At 43.4% G+C, this 7,804-nt stretch overlaps 1 long non-coding RNA gene across 1 annotated transcript; it reads left to right on the forward strand.

Annotated features, from left to right (window-relative positions):
• The first annotated feature begins 910 nt into the window (after positions 1 to 910).
• On the forward strand, positions 911 to 1,595 carry LOC141017575 (uncharacterized). Its single transcript, XR_012180658.1, has 4 exons — positions 911 to 945; positions 1,022 to 1,173; positions 1,252 to 1,325; positions 1,405 to 1,595. It is a non-coding gene; the product is annotated as an uncharacterized lncRNA (long non-coding RNA).
• The last annotated feature ends 6,209 nt before the right edge of the window (positions 1,596 to 7,804 follow it).

Raw genomic sequence — 7,804 nt, forward strand, 5'->3', positions numbered from 1 at the left:
TGTTGCCAATGCCTGGTGCTGCTCTTTATGAACAGTTTTCTGGTCCCTATGTGGTTAAAAGTCCACATACCTGAACGCAGATACAAGATGCGTTTGTGCCATGTGAACATGCTTAAGCCATACCATTCCAGAGATTCTGCTCAGGGGAAACAGGAAACCGCTCCAGAGACTGCAGCCAGAGGGGAGCTCTGTTTCGTGGTTTTTGTGGGTTCCCTGGATGACAATGGTTTGGAGGAGTGCAGCGACGGTGAGCAGTGTCCACTCGCTAAAAGGGAGGTGATGAAAAAAGAGGCAAAATATCTGTTATAAAATATTTTGGCCAGGCCTAGTCACAGCCCTTGGAGCTCCCTGTGTTTGTTGAAAATTATTTGTAAATAAATCTTCTTGTTTGTTTTAACTTCTACATCCTGTTTCTCTTCCTTCCTTTACTCCCTGTTTACCTTTACTATGTTACCCCCTTTACATAGTCCTACTGTTAGGATTTTGGGAATGAAGACGAAAACATTTGGATGTTGGATTATAACTGGTCGGTATTTTGCAAAATGCATATTGAAAAGATATTTTATGATAATTCAGCAGTTGGCCTATGCTAGGTTAATGTTAGGGACATATTTCCCCTTAAATTCAGAGAAATAGTTTTTTGGGGATTTGCCAATATGTGTATTGTGTAATGTGTATTCTTTTCATGATCTTCCTGTTATGATCCCAGTTTTTTATGTTCTCTTGTTTCTTGTTTTTATTGTGCCGATGTGACCGGGTGAGTCATCTCCCTCCTGGTCACTGCATGGCGCTGTGGCAGCCTGGCGCAGGTTAATGGGGGGACGGCACTGTTAGGTGATTAAAACAGCTGTGTTGGTCGACATTTTCCCTCTCTGCTCCTGCTGTGCGGTGCGTCCGGTGAGCTGGCCGGCGTGCTTGTTTGTGTCTTCCCGTCGTATCATTAAGGTAGGAATTCTGCGTATTTGCTGGTTTGTGTTTGCTGTTATTGGGCCTGAGACCTCATCCTTTCGCTCCGTTGCAGTGTTGGAGCAACGGCGAGCTGGTGGAGCGGCGCTGTGTGTGTGATTGGGACAGGTGTGTTTGGTCGCTGTTCCCCCTCTCTGCCTCTGCTGTGCGGCGCGTTCGGTGAGCGGGCTGGCGTGCATGCCCGAGTCTCCCCGTCATATCACTAAGGTAAGCATGCCGTGTTAGTTATTGTTTGGTGTTTTACTTTTATTGGCCCTGGGGCTTCATCCTCCCGCTCCGTTGCAGTGCTCGGAGCGGCGGTGAGCCGGAGGGAGCGAGCGGTTCTGGTGGGCGCGTGTTGGGTGCAGTAGGGCTCAGAGGTAGGCTGCTCTAATTGTCTGCTGTTGCAGTTTTACATCACTGCGCTAGTTGTGACACTGTCTCTCTCTTGCTTTACAGCGGGGCGCTGTAACCAGCGGCCCCCACTCTCCTAGTTCTGCACACTATCCTGCGTCCTGGTGTGTTCCGGTCATCGGCCACCACGATGTTTGCTGCTGTTTTGTTTGGCTCGATTACATGGTTTTGATTAAATGAGTGTTGTTGCCGACGATAGTGACCTCGGAGACATTTAACAATTTATTTCTTTTTTTCTTGTTTTCCTTTTTTTTTTCTTTTTGTGGGGGGGCGGGTTTGATAATTGTTTAATTGTTTTCCTCTAATTTGTATTTGAATATTTTAAGAAGACTTTATTATGTTTAATTTGGTTTTGTATTATAAATAATTAATTGTTTTTGGTGTATGTGAGGTCAGCTAGACTGCGGCCATCTTAATTTTCCCTTTCTCCCTGTGGACAGGTGCTGTAGTCCAGCGCGGCGGCCCAATCCCTGGTGGTGGCTTCTTCACGTTTCCATTGCGTGTGTGTGCAGTGTCACGGGTGATATTATTTTCTTGGTTTGTTTCTCCTTCCCCTTGGTTTGGTTTAGGGTCGCCGTGGCTGGCCCAGCCCTGTCCATTCCCCTTTCTTTGGCCCAGTCTTTTAGTGAATGTGAAATATTTTGGCAACTATTGAAGTTTTATAGAAACAATATTGTGACAATAAATATTTATTTTTTTCGATACCTGAACTCTCCCCTGTGGTGATTCGAGCCTGCGTGACCTTTTTCATTTTTATAAAAGAACAGTAACTATTTCCTGGGGCGAAACTCCCCAGGTGGCGTTGTTGGCAACCACTCACCACTACTCACCACTCCACCTCGCCACATCTACATGCTAATGTAGAAGCTAATGAAGCCAATGAAGGCATTTAAAGGGACTTATGGGGTGCAATTAATAGCAGTGGTAATAATTACTTAGCCTACCAACCAGCCATGACAAGAGCTAAGGGTTTTGTCATAACACCAACCTGCCATCAGTGAAAACCTCAAAGCATATATGTAAAACATGCTAATCCACATAAACTGGGTAAAGCATTCATAATATCAAGCAACTAGCTAGCAAGTGCAACCACAAAATGGTTATCATGTCAAGGCTCATGTCACGTCAACTTAAAACTACTTTCTGTATTGTTTTGGCCTGTAAACTACACTTTAAATGCTCTTATTTTAAATCATCTTACCTGCAAAGAACGTGGATCCACCTGTCTTCAGGTTTAGCAGAGAGCTAAATTCCTCCTGGACTGAAGTCTTCCTGTAACATTATTTGTATCTATATAGACTAGGACAGCCTCTGAGCCTACTATTTAGTGTAGTAGACCTCTTCTAACCCATATGTGTGTGGCTCATAATCACTAATAATGCATATTTAAGTAGTGTAGTGTAGTGTTAGTAACCCTAACTCTAACCCGAGTAATGCAATAAAAAAAAGTGGCTGCAGGCTGTAATTTCTATAAAGATTTAAATTAAAAGCCTTGCCGGAGTTTGTGCAGGTGCACTGATTGCCCATGTTGCTGGACATTCGTAGGATTCCACACGAAAACTGGTGCATAACGTACAATGTCGTGCAAAGCGTTTCGTGGGAATGTGTGGGCAGTGGCAATACATAAGCATCTTTGACATAAAGCCAGAACTGTTACTTCGTCACACTGTTGATGGGGTTAATTCATTTTTTGTTTTAAACTAAAATTATGTCCGGATCTTACTAATTGCTCCTTAAAAGCTGAAAGCTTTGACAACACCTTTTCATCACAGCAATGCAATAAAATGGACCTGTAGCTTTTACAGTCTGTTGGAGTTTTACCACTCTTTAAGACTACTGTGATAACTCCCTCCATCAGGGTTTGGTCTAGAAAGCCAATTTGGAAAGCCTCCGCGTACACATCCAAGAGTATTGGGGCCAGTTTATTAGCGTAACATTCAAAGAATTTGGCAGTGAAGCCGTAGAGGCCAGGGGATTTACCAAATGGAAGGCTGCTAATGACCGCCACAACCTCCTCCATATTGATGGGTGCATCTAATAAATCATGTTGTTCTTCTGTTAGAGTAGGAAGATTCAGGCTGCTAAGGAAGGATCTAATATCTTCACTGTTTGCTTGTAATTCGAAAGCATACAAGTAGAAATACAAATGTCTATACTCTGCATTAATGTCTGTAGAATTAGCTACAAGCTCCTCCCTTGATCTCTAATTGCTGGGATGGCATTCATACTCTCCCTCTGTTTTATATACCTAGCCAACATTCTTCCTGCTTTGTCCCCCTCTTTAAACTGCTTCTGTCTGGTTCTGAATAGGGCATAATCAGCTTTCTCAGTGAGGATAGTGTTAAACTGAGGCTTAGGGAGGTAAAATGGATGGGTGTCATGTCTTGTATGTAGGTATTCTCTGCTATCTGAATTTGCTGCTCTAATCCGATTTGTTTTGCCATGTTTTGTGTTTTCTTAAATGAGGAATGTTGAATGATATATCCTCTGAGGAAAGTTTTCACGGCTTCCCATGATAGACCCATTGAAGGTGCTGTTGGTAAGTTGGTTTCTTTGAAGAGGGTAATTTGGGTGCTTAAAGATTCTCTGAAGCCAGTATACAGAAGAAGGCTTGAATTCATTCTCCATCTTGGTCCTATTAGACGTATTAAGCAGGAGAATGTTGAACATCACTTGGGCATGATCGGAGATGTGAATACAATGCTACAGGATATTGTGGAGGATACAATGGAGTTGGATGGGTCCTCATTGGCTTAATGAATAGTAAGGCATAAGGTACTTTATCTCTACTAAAAACCTCCCTGAGCCATCTCTGGTCTCTTAACTACATTTATATTGCAGGTTTGATTAATCAAGATAGCAACTCACCTATGATGGCTGGACCTACACACTACAGACACATGTCCCTCCCACCCAGGATGTAGTTTTCTTGTCTCTTGGTCTAATAAATGTATTTCCTGAAGGAACCCTACATCACAGAGCTATGACTTAAGGTATGCCAGAACTTTTTTCTTTTAATAGGCCAACGTAGATTTGTGCAGAGTGTAAAAGAAAGTGATTAGCCATTAACACCACACCAAACACAACTTTACCCTTTGAGTCCACTGGGCACGTTGCTGTTACCTGGCATCTGCACAGCTTTTCACCGCGTTTCAGAAGCGGAGCGTCATGCCTGCCTGATGTTGGTGACTTGCGCAGATTATGTTTATTTCATCATTTCTCCTTGATTTAACTAGATATCCTACTCAACCACAGTGGAAGCACAAAAAATATTTCGTTATTTGTCCTGGTCAAGTGTGTTTATTGTTAATATTTCCCATTTTGTGGTACTGTACATCCCGAGTTGGCACAAAGTGTTTTATTTAGAAAATGTAACAGATGCACTATGTTGTTCTGCTGCCTAACTTCCTATCTGACTTGATCTGCTTTGTGTGGGTTGACGCGGCTGCAGTCCACTTCTGACAAAAATGGACGTTGTTGATGAATTTTTGTTTATCTGGTTAACCCAGGTGAGAGAGGAGATTCAGGAGACATGATGCCTTGAATTGAAGTATTTAATGAAGCTCTATTGAGTAAAACATAGCTCAACAGTATTCAGTAGCATAATGCAGTTCTGAATGACACATCTCTGTGACTACATCTGTGACTATTTAACCTGCAACAGAAAACCCTGTGGAAACATGCTAACCTAAGTCACGTTGCATTTGATAGGAGAATATGGTATTTGGTCTATGGTGGCGCCAGTGCATTTCTTGTATGAGATATAGTGAAGGTTTAGATGCTGGAGGAGCAGAATAGCCATGTTTCCACAAAATGTCAAGCAAATTTTAGTTGGCCAAAAAATCTAAATGCGAATGGTGTTCTTGCATGTCAGCTAGCGATGGCCATGTTGCATGATGTCCCCAAACAATGAAGAATTGCAATGATTATAATGCACGCAGCAAGAGCGATAAGATGACAATGAGCGCCATACACATGGGAGAGAAAGCGCACAAGTCTATTCTGGCAGGTCATCATGGAGACACATTTCACAGCCAGCCTTTGGCTGCAACGTTTCTGTATGTCCAAGCCTACTTTTGAACTTTTGATTTATGATTCCCTGGGCTGGGCCTAGCCCTCGACGACCACCAGTTGCAACAAAAAAATGTGTTGTACAAATTGGCCACCTGTGCAAAATACAGGGTTGTGGTGGAAACATTTGGTGTCAACAAGACAACTGTTCACCGCTGTGTGTATGTGGTGTGCACGGCCGTACGTTTCAAGAAGTTGAGCCAATTTGTCAAATTACCCGTCGTAGCTGAGGCAAAGGCAATAGCTCACTGCAATTGAGCACCTTGTGCCATAGGTGTGCGGTGCACTGGATGGGACCTATATCCGCATCCTTCCCCCATCCGATGGATACCTGGACTTAATGTGAACTGGAAAGGGTGGCCCTCCATAGTGTTACAGGTGCTTGAGGATGATCAGTTCTAAATCAGGGATATTTGTGCTGAATCACCTGGCAGTGCGCACAGTGCAGCTGTGTTGACCATGTCTAACGTGTCAGTTATCTTGTTAGTAGTCATGATCCTGTTTTTTTGTTGTTCTGTTATTTCCTGTTTTATTTTGAAATTGTGCCCTCATTTGTCTTATGTTGCTTTTCAGTTCCTCCCACTGTGTGATTCCCCTCCTTCCAGTGTTTTTCCGTTCCTTTCCCTCACCTGTCGTTTCCCCCCCTCACTCCACCCGCACCTCATCCCCTCGTTACTGTGTATGTGTGTATATTGTGCCCCCTCGTCTTTGTCAGATTGTGTCCGTTTTCTCCTGTGTTTCAGCCCAGCTTCTTCCAGTGTTATTCTTGCATTTCTCTATTTGACCTCATGGTATGTACTAGTTTTATGTTCCTGGTGTTTTCATAGGTTTGCACTTTGCTTTTGTTTGCACTTTGTTTAAGCTCTCTTGTTGCTACATTGTGTTTTTGTCTTTTTGACTCATTTTTGGTTTTCCTGGATTCTTGGTTTCTTTTGTATCATTCAGCTTTTGTTTAGTAAAGCTCGCCCTTAGTTCATGAATCGTGTCCGCCTCCTGAGTGTTTCTGCATTTGGGTCCTACCCTTCTCTCATAAGTGTAACAAGTAGACTTTAAAAGCAAATGGCTCTACCCGTACGATAGGCGAATAATGTGATGTTTGTATTTCACTCTATGTTTAATAGATGTGCTGAGAAACACCCCTAAGCCAACACAGATGTAGAGGGGTCCAGGTGCCTCTAATGATAGCTGGAGTCCAAGCCTATCCACTACTGCCATGGATCATGAAAGGGTTCTCTGGTCCAATCATTTCAGAGATGGAAGAGGCTTTCAACGTGCGTCACAGTCCTATTTGTGTGAAGGTTGAGCACACATTTGGGCACCTTAAGGCAAGATGGCATATTCTTGCCAAGCAGTTGGATGTGCCTGGGCCAGTGCCCTGCTGCACTGCTGGGAAGGCATCTGTGGTGCTGACAAGAGCCATCTTCTCCTGCAAAATACAGAGATGAGAGCTGTTTTATATTTAATCAATTGGACATTTTCTGTAAATCTTATTGCCATTGTATGTAAGGCCTAATTATACATGTATGTGTTATAAACACAACAACAAACGGACAAAAGGTTAGTGTTCCCAACCATAGGAATTGACCTGTTGACTCCAGGCCTGGCTCCCCCATTATGACGTCTTGTCTCGCTCGATTTGCTCTGTGCTGAATTTGGCTGAATTGATGTGCCCTGCTCCGGCATCTTGCAAAAACAGAAGCCTTGCGTATCTGCTGTGGAAGGGTCTGGACTGCCGGAAGCTGCAACGGAGTAGATGCGCAACGTGGCGGAGTGGAAGTACATGCTTAGACTACAGTGAAAACTATCAGCTCCGTGGCGGATCAGAGACAGACCGAACACAGATCTGGTGGAATTTGAAGGTAGATCTCATACCTAATCTGAAAGAGCACATTATTGATTTGACCAAGTAAGGAAAGTCACTTGGAGCCATTTCAAAGTAGTTACAGGTCCCAAGATCAACTGTACAAACAACTGTTTGTAAGTATAAAGTGCATGGCACAGTCACAGTCACTGCCACGATCAGGAAGAAAACACAAACTATCACCTGCTGCTGAGAGAAAACTGGTCAGGATGGTCAAGAGTCAACCAAACACCACCAAAAGATGAGTCTGCAATGAATTAGAAGCTGCTGGAAGACAGGTGTCAGTGTCCACAGTCAGGTGTGTTTTACATCAACATGAGCTGAGAGACTGCTGTGGAAGAAAGAAGCCGTTACTCCAGACGAGGCACCTTAAAGCTCGACTGAAGTTTGCTGCTGATCACAAAAGAAAAAACCTCCTGGAGGAAAATGCTGTGGTCAGATACACAAACAATGCAAAAATGTAGTTGTTTGGCCACAATGAGCAGCAATATGTTTGGAGGAGAGAAGGTGATA

Source organism: Pagrus major, chromosome 22 (genome assembly GCF_040436345.1).
Source record: "Pagrus major chromosome 22, Pma_NU_1.0".
Taxonomy (NCBI): domain Eukaryota; kingdom Metazoa; phylum Chordata; class Actinopteri; order Spariformes; family Sparidae; genus Pagrus; species Pagrus major.